Raw genomic sequence first — 14812 nt, forward strand, 5'->3', positions numbered from 1 at the left:
CATTCCCTTTCTATAGCTTTCCAGAGTGTGTATTTTATTCCAATATCAGCATACCTTAGTGTTGAAAGTCAAGGGATGAATTTGCCCTGAAGGTTTTGCTTTCATCCACAGAGGCAAAAAGGCCATATCAGCTCTATCCTTGTAAGCCCAAAATCAGCACATAATCTCTTGCACATGATGGAAGTAGCATGTGAGAATAACAAGGTGAAGCCCTTTCCCAGCTTTACCAGGAAAGAAGAATTGCAGTAAGTCAAGCCCTGCTACCTGTACTGAAGACAGACATTAATCAGTTGAAGGCAGCATTGACATTCCATGCCAGGTGGAAGACAGACTTATTGAAGATAATATTAATCACTGAGCATCAGACTGAGCACTTGTTTATGAATCTGCAAAATTCTCCTCATAGGGAGGCTCTGTTTACTTGGCAGAATAGATGCATTGTATCAAAGGAATCAGTTTAGTGTTTGCTAAGTATCCACTCTTCAGTGGTTTATTTTAAAATATTTCTAAATGTCTTTCCTCATGCTATGGAAACATCAACTCCCAGTACGTGTTATGTTTCTCAATCTCACCTAAAACTGTGATCTGTAGTACTAACTCTGTACAAATAAAAATACATAACTCTGTTTTAATAAAAAAAAACAAAAACAAAAAGCTACTTTGAACTGGATTTCAGCAGCAACTTGGCACTAAATTCTCATGTATATTTTAAAAATATCATAGTATGCATTTTTAATGGAAATGTAATATATCTCCAACTATTTTGATGTTTCTGCTCAGGGCTGGACTGCAACAGAAGTGCTGAAGGATGAAGTGACTGATGTATAAAAAAAGAGACACATGGTGGAAGGCCTAAAAAAATATCTAGCACAGAGTCCAGTCTTGACCTTGATGGTTTTTGACCATTCTCACCTGAATCAGAATCTGCTCAACAACATCTAGTGGTGTAATGCCTTTTAATTCTGGCTGAATCTTTCAAAAATCCCTTGAATATTGAAGAGTTAACTGAGAAAGTTTAATCAGGGCAAAGATTTATTGCACTAATGATGTAGGTTATCAACTGATATCCTAATTGCCTGAAGTATTCATCTACCCCAGCACCACATAAAAGTTTTTTCATTCCCACAATTGTTCATTTTTTTTCTAATGCTGTCTTAGAGTAATGATTCATTTGGAAGAGATCCAAGACAAACATTATTTAAATCACTTGATCCGTTTACTAAGTTGTTGAAAAATTAACAAGAGCATTGTTTAATACATCATTTTTTTTAGTAACATGGGTTGAGTCAGGGAACCTTTGTAAAAGCCTGAGTACATAAGAATACCGAGAAATAAACTTTACAGTAGAAGGAGCAAAACCAGTAAGGAATATGATCTGTGTAAAATTATTTTTTCTAGGGAGTTGGCTGAAAAAAAATCTGATCACATAAGCATTTTTTTCCCATAAAATAAAAACTAAAGAAAAAATTACTGTGCAAAAATTTAAAACTGGAATGTCTTAAAGTGATTCCAAGACCAAATATTTCAATTTAATTTCAGGTAAGTTTAGCAAAGGAAAGAAATGGAAATGAAGAGATACATTTGGCAAACCCTCCCAAAACCAGACATGAGAAGAAACAGTCCCTCACTTTTTACTCAAGAGTACTCACCTACAGCAGATATGGATCAAATTTACTTCTCTCCTCTGCCTCAGGGAATATAACTTTCCATGCAGAGTGCCTCAGCTGCTAAGGAACTCACTGAGCTGACTAGGCTACTCTCCATTTTTTACTCTCAGGCTGGTCAATTTAGTCTAAAATATTTACAATTTATTTTGATCAGTGACTGGAAACTAAGTGTTCTCACTTGCTATCTCTTTACTTAAATCCCTCGAGTAGCATCCCAGAGAGCTCTTCTGATTCTTTTTCTCTCTAACTGAATTAATCTTCAATTATTCCATGCAAGGTGGAACAGTACAAGAATAAGAAATGAATTGGCCGTGGCTCAGTCACTAGTATGTGATAACTTAGTTTAAATGTGTCTCAGCTCTAAACAGAAGGACTTTGGCTCAAGGGCAGTCGGTTTTTATGAGAATCTTATAGCACAGGTTTAGGAGATGTGCAAAGGAGTAGAGACTCCCTCAGTCTCTCCTGTTGGAGGCCCTATAACATGAAAGAGGTAGGTTCATATTCCTTTTGTAAGAATAAAAATATGAAGCAGAATTTCTCACAGGTATTCAAATGAGCCAACTATCAGAGGGAGTGGGGAAGCCCTACACACTCCAGGTCATGGGAGTGTAATCTTGATAAAAAGAAGCTATCTAGATAGTGACCGTGCAAACAGATTGAGGAGGCCAGACAAGACAATCACATTTCTCAAGGAACAGTCTGCTTGCAATACAGACTTCAAATAAAATATCTTCTTTCAGTCTATATTTTCCTCAATAATTACATACCAGTCTTGTTCTAAGTTTTTCTTCTCAAGGTCAACAATTTATTTGTCTAAACATTTTAGAAATTACCATTTCACACTCAAATGGGTATTTTGAAAAAGAAATGTCACATTAAAAAGATCTTAACAGTACAGCCACCCACAACCAAGGGATGTGGAACCAAAGGGAAACTTCCATAACTGTCAGGAGATTTTTGAGGGAGATCACATCCATTTCAGGGTAAGAAAATTGATAAAAATGAATACATTTTTAACTGATGTTGTCATCAATATTTATTAAGTCTCCTATAGTATGAATAACTTCAACACTTCAGTATAAATGTGCACAGATTCTTACAGACACAATTTATTTAATTCAAAATATGCTTCTAGAGATAGAAGGTAAATAAGTCAAGGTGGGGGGGGAGAGGAAATGGCATGTACCAACAAAGTAAAAAAGGTAGAAAATAAATCCTGAGCAGTACATAATTAAAGAGGCTTCACTCAGAAAAAAAATTCAGATGTCTTTACTGTTTCTATACACTATCCCTAATGCTGGGTAACAATATACATTTTACAAAACTAATCCATGAACACTGCTATTAGTGTCTATTAATCTGAACCTGGACAGCTAGATCTTATTCCCTACAGATTTACCTCTGAATAAAAGTAATTGCATTAACTTCCTGCAATAGCAGCCTCATACCTATTCTAGGCCCCATTGTTTATTTCTATCTTTTCTTGCAGTGAATCAATATTTAATTTTCAATTCCTCCCACAAAGACCAAAGACAAAAAAAAAAAAAAGAACTGGAAAATGCTTTATCAGAAAATGTCATTCCCATTAAAAAAAAAAAAGTCAGGTCTACTTGATATAACAGGACTCTAGAAAATTTCAATGTTTCCAAGTTGTCAAAGGAAGACTATAGTTGCAAGATAATTTCCCACTGGATTCTTGATTTTTTTTTTTCCCAAAGGGTTTACAACTTTCTTGTTATTTATAACATACAACAAAGACAGATTTCTATATCTATATTAACACATTTCCATATTTTAGCTTTTGTGTTTCCTGAGCACCTATACCTGAAAAAAAAAATATTAGATTCAATGAAACACCAAACAGTCTAAACCATGGTTTTTCTACTTAAAACCAAGCCACATCTTATTTACAATATGATTATATCTCATAAATAATGTCAGTTTTAGGAAATGATAGGTGTATCAGTCAGGGCTTGTCTCTCTCTCTCTCTCTCACATTAAAAGTAGGGTAACCAGAACATCTCTCATTGTGGTACATTCATTCATACAAGCCTCAAAGAATTAAGTGATTCTTCCTTTGACTCTTGGTGGCACTGTATTAATTCCATCAGATAGTGCCTCCACGTCCAAAGCCACTGTTCTGATCTTCTGAAAATTTAGGACAGGAAGACAGACTGTAAACAGCTGACTCAGTTGAAATGTCATTTTGGCATCCACAGCTTAAAAGACCCTGTTTGAAGAAATTACATTAGAGAAAATCAAGCTCTTTAGGCCAGCAACAAAACCAGAAATATGTTTTGTTGTATATAACCAGTACATGTTGTTTCCACATATACTTAATATAGCACATCCTTCATGATGTGACAGAATACTGTAAAGGTAGGGATTGGGTTTTGTTTGTGGGGAAGTTTTTTGGAGAGTGTGGAGCCCAGATCATCAGATCTATAACAACAGTACAATTGCTGGCTCTTAGTTGGGGATTTCAGGCTGAAATTACTCAGGTTCTTCAGGGAGAAAAAAAAATTTAAAAATTAAAGGACAGTATCTCTATTCCCTAGACTTTCAGCAAACTACCCTGGGAAAATACCTATTGTCAAAAGCAGAGCTGGAAGACAATAAGCTTCCCTCTTTCTTTATTTGTAACTTTAGCTTGCACTGCTGTAACAGTAACTTTCTCTCCCTTCCAAGGCAATCACAAGGGCAGATTAATTATTCTAGCTCCGGGCTTCAGATTTTTAACATTTAATAGTGCCGCATAATTAATGCAGGTGGTATTTACACATCATTAGATTTTAGAAAGGTTTTACCTTTCTCTTGAAGCTACCATCCAGCTTATTTGTATGAATTATACCCCTTGCCCCCCCCTGCTTCACTTCTGGGTTTCCTTATTCTGTTTAGCCTTGTAAAACCATTCTCTGCTGAACACTTAGCATTATTTATTAACTCGTGCTTTTTCTTTCTCCCTCACTCCGAGTTTAACTTTCAGATCTCACACAGGGATTGGGGGCCTTCTCACGAATTCCTTTCTTGTATTTTCACACTCCAACCCCACCCCCACATTCCCCCCTCCCCCCTCCCCTGCCTATTTTTCAGAGAAACTTTGAGTCTCAGAATCTGCTGAGACCTCAAGCAATCCCCTGGTTCCCGTACTACCCTCTTGTTATGAAAGATCCAAACAGTTCAAATAAATGCTTTTGTCAAACATGGAAGTTTCAGAGTCAAAATGGGTAAGGCTGCAAGCATCCATGACAGAAAAAAGGATATCTCAGTGAAGACATTTTGAGCTGATAAAAGCTCACACAGGCATTTTCTGTACTTGACAGGGTCTGTAGAAACAAACTGATTATTCTCAACCTTTAGCTAGGATTTGTTCCAGCTATCTTGGATGTTTGTTAGGAACTAGTGGTAGAAAAAACAAATCTAAATAATTCAAAATTCATCACAGGGACTGGATGCACTGCTGAAGAACACTGCTAAAAAGAGGAATAAAATTGTCTATCTCCCAGAAGATGCCTACAAGGAACTGCTCCTTTCCCACATTGTTTGGCCTTCTGATGCACAGGATATTTTCTCAGTCCACCACAGCAACTCTGTGACCCTTCTTGAGACATCATTCTTTTTCTGTTTTCTAACAAAGATAAGCTGAAGGTGTTCACCATCAAGATCCTTTGCAGATATCTTCACCTTACCTATGAAGCCTTAACTCATTGCTGAGATGTCAGGTCTCACTTCCAGTCAGTTTGAGAAGTCAGCTTCACTAACATTTGGCTTTAAAAAAACCTAAACCAATAAAACCCATACAAACTTAGATCTTTTTATCCAAACTCATAGCTCAGATTTACTCCTCATAACATCAGCAAAGCTGTTTATTATCCTTTTCTGTCACAGTGACTGCAAATTTACCAATACTGAAATTGCTATCCTTGACTTTGGGAGCAAAGCTTGTATCCTGAGTTATGTTTTTAACTCCTCTTTTTTAATGCCTAGTTCATCTGTTGCCTTGACCTTACACATACTTAGAAAACTGTTGAAGGTAGGGACTTTACCTTTTTGTTCTACAGTTTCTAGACATAATAAAAGTCATGATCCATGACTACTTCTGGCTTAGCAAGCTCTCCTAGAGTCTAGATAAAAATCTGTCCACCTATTCATATCTATCTAGGTACCTGTTTATGTATCTATTACATATCTATTGAGACCATTTCAACATTAATATCAATATTACAATTATTAGGAAAGACAAGCAAGGTGACAGGGCTTTCAAATTCCACAGAAAACCAGTAATTCTGATTGGGATTATTATTGAAGAAAAAGGCAGATGACTCAGCTTCTTAATATCTCAACCAGAGCAATGAAAATACAAGAAAAAAGAAAAATGACTGCCTCATCTTGATTTATTTGGTAATGCTAAGTCTATATTCATACCACAAATGCCAGAGGGTGGAAACTTCTGCAGCAAAAGCTTAACTAATTTATTTAGCATGGCACTGACTAACTGAAAACTTTTAAATCCACTCTCCACAGAATTTCCAGTACTTTAAACTGTGATGCTTGCATGAGTTCCAAAATGGTCAAATGGATCTACAGAACTGGGCATCTTTTCCAGTCTTAGAGGTGTTGTAGGTAGTCAAATAAAGCCAGTGCTGGGAAATACAAATAGACTGGAAGTATGGTCTTCAGGTGGAAAGCTAGCATGCCAAAGGAAACCTATTAGTCCTGACCCAGCCTAGTCAAACAGGGACATCAAGGTCCTTGAGAAAATAACATAATATCTTCTTGAACATTGACTCACAAGATCAGAAATAGAAAAATTATTCACCTTACCCAAAAGAAAATATATATAAATTGATAAATTGTTGTACAACTCTTAACCTAAGAGAGGAAAAGCAATCCTACCCTAGGAGATACCATGAAGTCACAGTTCATCTCAGGCAATAACCTGAGAGGGTAATTGATCACGGAATCACAGACTGGGTCGTGTTGAAAGGGACTGCAGTGGATCATCTGGTCCCACTCCCCTGCTCCAGCAGGGTCATCCTACAGCACCCAGCACAGGATTGTGTCCAGACAGCTGTGGAATATCTCCAGTGAGGGATCCTGGAAGTGCAGCCTAGTTGCAAGCAGTGATTGGGTGTGACAGGCACTGGACCCATACAGAGTGTTCTTTTTCACATATCAGCACATGTATTGTACACTACATATTTTGTTTAAAATCTGGTGAGGACAGGAAGCTGAGAAGACTGTATATTTATACATAGGTCCTGGCCTCTGAGCCACACTGTGCAGCCTCTTGGTCTGGAATGACCCAGCTTGAAAAGATGTGTTCTGGAGGGGCTGTTTGTTGCTTTTTTTCCTCCAGGATGTTCTTTAATTTGTTTCATACAATGGTTGTAAACCATTTCCCTGCTAAAAAGAATTATTATGCACCAGACTATATTATTTTGGGCCCTAATAAAATGTAGCATAGGAGATTGAAAGCCTTTGGGTTCTTTTGATAGTTTCACTAGCAAGAAAAGTCTATGGAGGCTGTTCCCCCTCTTAGTTCTGGTTAATTTAAGACCTTCTACATAGATGCTTTCTAAATTCTTGTCTTTATTTCAAATGTATCTCATGTACAAAACATTCATTTCTTACACATGGCTGGCTTGTATCTTCAATGTGAAGGAGAAATCACTACTGAAGTCACTGAGAAGTTCAGCCTAAAATAAAAAAAAATCAATCACATGCGAGTAGTTTAAAATATTAATGTGTAAAAACTAAAGTTTTCTTTAGAGCTAAAAATATCTTTGATCCTTAAGTGAAGGAGAAGGAAAAAATCAATGGAAATTAAATATTGATTTAACAAAAATAGGCAGTTAATTCTTTATGTACAATTTCCTATTCATAGATCCACCATCATTGTACAAGCAAAATAATTAACACAAAACATGATTTTACAGACAAACTTCTCCTCTTGACTCTTGTAAGAAGGACTCAGGACTGCATCAAAGCCAGCTCTCCATCCAGAGCCCGGTCTCACAGCCAGACACAGGCTCTGTTGGCAAGGGGAGAGGAACACTCTGCGCCTCTGTCCCTCCTGGCTGCGGCTGAGCATCAGCACTAATCAATCTTCCCTGCAGCCTGTCCTGCTAAGTCAGGCACTGGCATGTCTGAAGTGTTGGCATAGTTTGTGTTAGGCTTTGTTGCAGGGCTGGAGACAGCCAGCTGAAGCTGGTGGCTTCTTTAATCACCCCATCAAAATTCAGTGGAAGTCATTTGCCTGAGTCCTGAAACACTGAAATGAGATGATTTGGCCAGCATCCCATTACAGATCATTTCAGGAGCTAAGAAGAAAATTATGGTCTCCTCCCTTGCAGACTTACATTCTGCAGTGTAAGATATTCTCTTTAAAGTGACTGTTTGTTTCATTAGATTCAGCTGAGAAAATCCACACACCCCGTCTTCCATCAATTAAACAAATTGAAGCAGTAGATTTAGCCTAGTTCCCCATTCAGGACTGCAGAGCAATTGTTGAAAAAAAAAATCAGCCCTCAAGCTTGAAAAACCTTACTTCATTAAAAAAGAAAAAAAAAGAGGGTAGGTTAAGAAAGGCTTTAGAGACATTTAAAGGTAAATCTCTGCTACTGTTGCAGTCACCATGCTCTCAGGCAGGCTAAATAACAAACATACTGGAAGAAACTTACAGGAGGGTCTGGAGTCCTTTGTGATAAATTCTATCACCTAATTGAAGACAGATTTGGGATGGTTTTCTTGTCTCTGAAGGAATTCGGTCCAATCTGTTTATTATTACATTTTCTCTGCCTGAGAGGGCTGATCATCAAGATGAAGATTAGTACTATAAGTATTTTATGCATGCATTAGTACTGTAAGGGGTATTATTTATAGGTATTCCCCCTTATGAGCAAAGAGTAGCATGTCAAGTGGCAGGAGTGCAGGTTTCTAGGTGAAGTATACCTATTAACCACTTAAAATGTTCAGATCTTCTGAATTATTTTAAGTACATTAAAAACTATCCAGATTATTTTTAGATGAAACCCCAGGGTTGGGTTTTTTTGTTTTGCTTTTTTTTTTTTAGGAAACTGACTATGTATGATGTAACACACCTGCACTGCTCTTCACTGTGTCTGAATTAGTTTGGAGGAAAGACTCCCTTTCTCAAGGATACCACAAATTGATGTAGCTTTCTGGTTTTCTATTTTCCAATTTGGGTGTTCTGTCAGATGATATGTGCACTGATGTGTGTAGCTTTTAGGAGGTCTTTTTAAGATAATCAGAAGAGGTTTCAGGACAGGATCCTAAAGCAGGGAAGCAACTGTAATACTTTGGCACGCAGGCCTGGTTTTTTGACTCATTTAATGTATAAATTGATTTGTCCTTCAGATTTAATAAAGAATTTTATAATCTCTCCCACCAAATTATTTAAACATTCTTTTTGCTTTTAGTAGAGTTTTGTTTTTACACTGTTCATTTGATCATTTCAGCAGGGTACAAAATTGTGCCTTCAGGCACAGCCTGTTGTGAGAAGCTGTGTGAAGATGCGCTGCCTCATGGGGCTGGAAAAGATGCTTCCTTCATTACTGGGTTATCTCTCAAAGCAGCCTGGTTGCACTATGAGAAAATAATTGATACTCACTTTTAGATGGCTGCAGTATATTCTCATTTCACTGCTAAGCCAATTCACTTGGAATTGAGAGGGAGAGATAGAGGGGGTTTTTTGACCCTTAACCAGCATCTCTCCCACAGGATGGCAATCAAATGTGCTTTCACAAGCTTTCACATGGGTTTCTGCTCTGTTTGGCCCTGATATGATCTCTGCCAGGTCTTTACTTGCAGAAGTATCACTGAGTCCTCATGGGAGACTAAAAAATAAACTATCACTAGTTTTCCAGATTTTAAACAGAGAGTTAATTTACTTTGGGCTTTGCTTGAACAAGTCAGAGTAGCTGCTCTTTTGGTTTTCAGGCTTAAAAAACTCATAAAGTCTATGTAGTGATTCCTGAAAAAGTCTCCCTCAGACAAGATCATATTATTTTCAGCTCAATGAATTACCCAATACTAGGCCCTGCATCTTGCTATCATTAGAAAGGAGTATTAAAAAGCCTACCTTTGATCATGGAGAAGATCAACCAGTAACTACCTTTCCTGAGCCTTCCAGGCCTTCATTTCCAGCACTTTACACCAAAAATACCCTTTGCCTTCCCTCTTCCTACTTTTCTGTTCTGTCTTCCACTGTCTGTCTGTGATCCCTATATCAAATAAAGATTTTTTTTTTTAATACAAGAACCAATCATTTCAATGTAACAACAACAACAACAACTCTCATTAGCATTTGAATATTTGTGTTCTGGCAGTGAATAGAGATGTTTGACAAAGCCATTCAGCTGGTATTCCCTGTGTTTGATAAATTCACTGAGGACAACTTATTGCAAAATCAAAGCAGTGGTCGTTAAATGATTCAACATTGTTATTCGCTGAGGTAGAATGTATCCTATGGCCCTACAAAGGTCACCTTGAAATTTACAGAAGCAGTGGCATGGCCAGCTGAAATTGGCAATTAGAAAATTAATTCCACAGTCAAGATACCAGACTGAATTAGCATGTTATTGAAGATCCATTTAAGATTACATTTACTACTCAGAGAAATGATTTGTCATTTCCATTGCTAACAATCCCAGAGAGTTTATTCCTAACGCAGCAAAACTCTTTCTGCTCCTCACCAGCAGTATAAGTTGCAACAATCCTGCTTCCACTGAGGCTTTACCTCAAAGATACCTCATGTTCAGAGCTTGTTTAAATAAATTCTTGAATCAGGTACCAAATCTTACCCATTGATCTTGCTCAGTAATATAATCACAGCTTTATGGATTTTGATGGAGTTGTGTGAGCGTAATGTACCAACCTGGTTAGAGGTTTTTGAAGTCCAGTTCAGTTGGACTACATGTATTTCCCTTAGGACCAATGAAATAAATACTTCTAAAGGGGTACAATATTAAAATCCTATCTGTTTCCATTTTAATTACCTAACAAAGTCCTAATGTACAAGCTAAGGATGATAAAGTTTCATTTAATTGGCAGATAGATAACCTGGGCTGCTGAAGGAATTATTTGCTTTATATTGAGATTTTTAGGGAAAGAGACTTTCTGAAATACAGATGAAAAACTGAAGCTACAAAAACTGAAAAGAAACAGAGAATTTTCATCAGCTTCAGTGGGAGTGAGCAGGATATCATTATAAACATATAGGTACTTTCTGCAGACTTTTTAGTCTAGTGTGACAGAAGATATTTAAATTCTAGTCTGTTGTTTTCCCTTTTATTATCATTATTATCTCACGTCCTGTATTGTAGTTCTATATTCCTAAATGTATTTTTCTTGAATCCACTGGTTTTATTTATTCAAAATGCATATTATCCAAGCATATTCTCATACTAACCAACATTTGCACATAACACACCGTGGGACTGAGATTTCTGTTTATTTAGTTCCTTTTCTGACTTGGGCATATTGCATAAATGAAAAATTTTCAAAAGCAGGTACTTGGCTTAGGAACTAAATTCCGTTTTCAAAAAATACTTATGCACTTGAGAATGCTTAGGCTCAGTGACCTCTAAGTCCATTTGGAAAGATGAATTGAAAAGCACAGATAAAACCAATTATTTTAGGACAAACTGACAATCAGGCAGGCAGAAAAATTAAGTATGAAGAGATGATTGAGAACATTGCAGCAGATAAAAGAAAACATAAAACCTGAAAATTAGGTATAAAAAGCATCTCATACAATTTGAGAAAGTAAATTCAGCATAGCTGAAAAGAGGAGAAAAGGCTGTGATGCAGCTACTGAATGAAATTGTCATTAAGGTTTTTTGCTTCTCCATTTTTTTTTTCTGAATCCTAATTTTCTTTTCACACTGGCAAAATTATCTTGCATATACTGGGTCAGACATTTGTTCCATAGCTGCAGATCTGGCTCGTAGCCCTCTTTAGAAATGCAATATGTACATTTCCCTCACTTGCTAGGCCTATGCAGAGAAGGGGCTGTTCTTGCAGACCCATTTCAAAGGCAAGGCTGGACTAGATGATCTCCAGAGGTTCCTTCAAACAAAAATTAACATGGAATACTCTGAACACTCTATTTTCCCATAGTGTACCATAATTTCACCAAGGTCTTTGGGTGAAAAGGATAAATCACTGTGTACCTGCAACTTCTGTATCTGCAGCTACAGTGAAGTTGTGATCATTTGAAAATTCATTGACTCTATTTAACACAATTAAGAGAATAGTAAGAGATTAGGCACACCGTGCTGAAGGCACCAGGGAACTCACATCCTCTTTTCAGGGGAAAAAAAAAAAACCAACAAAAATTAAAGACTTTGAAGGAAACCACTTGACAGAATGATGAATAATATCTATCTCATGCACCACGTGAGGGGAAAGGAAAGCAGCACCTCTGTCACTCAGAACTGGAAGGAAAGTAAAAGGAAGTGGCACATTCTCTCTCCAGAAATACCCTGCCCTTCTGAAATGTGCAGGGTAAACTTTGTCTGTAAACTTTGTAATGTCAGTTTGGTTGGCATAGCATGGTACTTGCAAGGAAAGGTCAATAAAGACAAAAATGTAGTGTGTGTGAATTGATGAAAGCAAAATGACAACAATTTCCAGGTAAAAAGTACAGGAAATCAATTGGTCGTGCATGTCAGCATGAAATTAAGACAACTGCATGCAGAATCAGAGCCATCTCTGTCATATTTCTATGGAAGTGTTGCTAGATGTTACACTAGGGGTTGGCATAGTTTCTTAAACTAGTCCAGAAAAATAACTTTACTTGAGTAACATCCATTTGTGCAACTCAGCTTGTACTTCGTACATCTGAAAGCTCTTAGGTCTTAAATTTAAAATGAACTATATACAAACAAGGAATCAGTCTGGAGTTTGTGGAGTTTTTTTCCCCTAGTTAATGCAAAAAAGCATTTTTGTCTTGAAGGCCCACTATCCTGCAGCTATTGCACAGCCTGTTTGTTTGTTTTTCATTTAGCCCAGAGTTCTGGTGACTTGTAACCAAGCCATGTAACATGGAGATCACACATCAGAGATTACCCTGTTTGAATGAAGATATTAGTACCTCCTAACACATTCACAGAAAATCAGGTGAGTTCCATGTTGCTGGTGTTGGCTTTCCTGTAGTTAATTGGTGATGACTGTTCACTGGTGGCACATCAATTGACTCCTTACCCTCCTTTCTCAATACATCATGTCCCTTTTTTTTAATCAGAATACTGTTCAGTAAAATTGATTTTGTCCCATTAATAGCTTCATTTTTCTTTAATATCTGTAGATGAAGGCAGCTATAAAGGCTGATTGTTTCCAAGTTAGCCTGTAAAGTAGTGGGGAGATAAGAACACTTCCTATCTTTTAAGGTTTGGCAGAAAGAGGAAATTTTCATTTAAAAAGAAAATGTACTTTAACAAGACTGAACTATTTTAAGGGTTATTAACTGTGTTTACATCCATGTCAGTCCTATTACAAGTGATAAAAATTCTTTCAGTTCCAAAATCCAGAAGGAGAATAATTCAACCTTAAGCCTGTGTGGCTGCAGGGGTGCATGTATGTGTGTGTAGAGGTTTGTGCTGATGTTAGGTTAGTCTGTGGTTTTGGGGATGCCTGTGTGCTTCCCCCTCAAGTGACCAAAAGGAGGGAACTGCACTGCTGGGAGCCCATGCCCTGACAGTGACACCTGCAGGGACACCCTCGGGTGGGGTGACAATGCCTGTGATCCATGGGCAGACTGGGGATAACTGGAGTTGGGGAGAGGGGAAGGGGAGGCAGGGGAGGGGAGGGGATGTTTCTGGCACTGGGAAATAAATTGCTTATTAATGCTCTGTACGTGTCTGGGATCGTCATTTGTTTGTTGAATTGCCAATATTGACCCTGAATATATAGTACACTGATTGTCCTGGATACATAACACACTGATTGTCAGTTAATTAGGTGTCATTAATAAGTCAATAAACAACTTTGAATGAGTTGAATTAAGCCACGGAGATGTTTTTCTCCCTGCAGCAATAGCCATTCCCAGAGCTGCTTTGCTCAGACAACAACTAGAGGGGAAACTCAGCAGCAGTGTGTCGCAAGCAGAATGCCTCTGGCTCTGCTCTGGCAGGCTGCAGGAGCCAGGTCATTCACTGCCCCCAGGACAGGAGCAGCCCAGGCCCTGCAGTAATGTGGCTGCTCAAAAACTGCCAAATTGTCCTTTTTTCTCACATTTGCTTCTGACTCCTCTTGCATAAGGAGCTGAGAAGTGTGCATTTCTTATTTCCCTTTGCTGATCCTATTTGCATCACTCCAAGCCTGTATATAGTGTAGATACTCTTCTCCATCCAGAAGTGTCTTTGATGACTGATTTGGGTAGGGAAAGATTTCAGTAGTCAGTTTGAATTTTATTTGCTCACTAAATCTGAATTTTGAGGCTCCTTTGGTGTGTAGGCCATAGGAAATGGCCTAAACTGTTCCCCAAGAGCAGCTGCTGTTCAACCAAGATTTGGGTTTCAGGCCAGTCTGAGTCCCTTAAAGACTCTCTAGTAAATAAAGATTTTTGATCCTAGCAGAGGATTTTCAGCTTGTAAGGACATCAGATATCAATTTTTACTTTGATCACAGGTAAACCAAGAAGTCATTGCTAGAAATTAAGACCTATAGTCTTTTATCCAGCTTGAGTGGATCCTTCCTTGAGTGGAACTTTTCTAAACCCAGCTCTTACTTAACCATACTTTGAACCCTTGCCTTTGTGAGAAATAGTGTAAAATCATAACTGTTGGATTCTTTCATTAGAAGAAGAAAAATCCATGTATCATCCCTTTGCCCCCAAGGTATAAAGCAAATCCCCAGCATCCCATAGAACAATTTCTGCATTGCACATAAATACATAGTCAAAAAATTAAAGAACAGACTTTAAAGCCTCAAATGGAAAGTTAAAAGATTAGAAGAAAGAATAAGCCCTTCCTTAGGTCTCCTTGCTCTTAAACTGAACAATGGTTAGGAAAATCACCTTTGCAGTTTACTCCTGCATTCATCAATGTGTGCTCTTCTGTTCCTCAGAGCCAGTTCAGGGTATTTCAGCCTGATCAGGTCTGTCTCTCCCAGAATTAGAG

The sequence above is a fragment of the Fringilla coelebs genome, assembly GCF_963513975.1.
Source record: "Fringilla coelebs genome assembly, chromosome: 3".
NCBI lineage: Eukaryota > Metazoa > Chordata > Aves > Passeriformes > Fringillidae > Fringilla > Fringilla coelebs.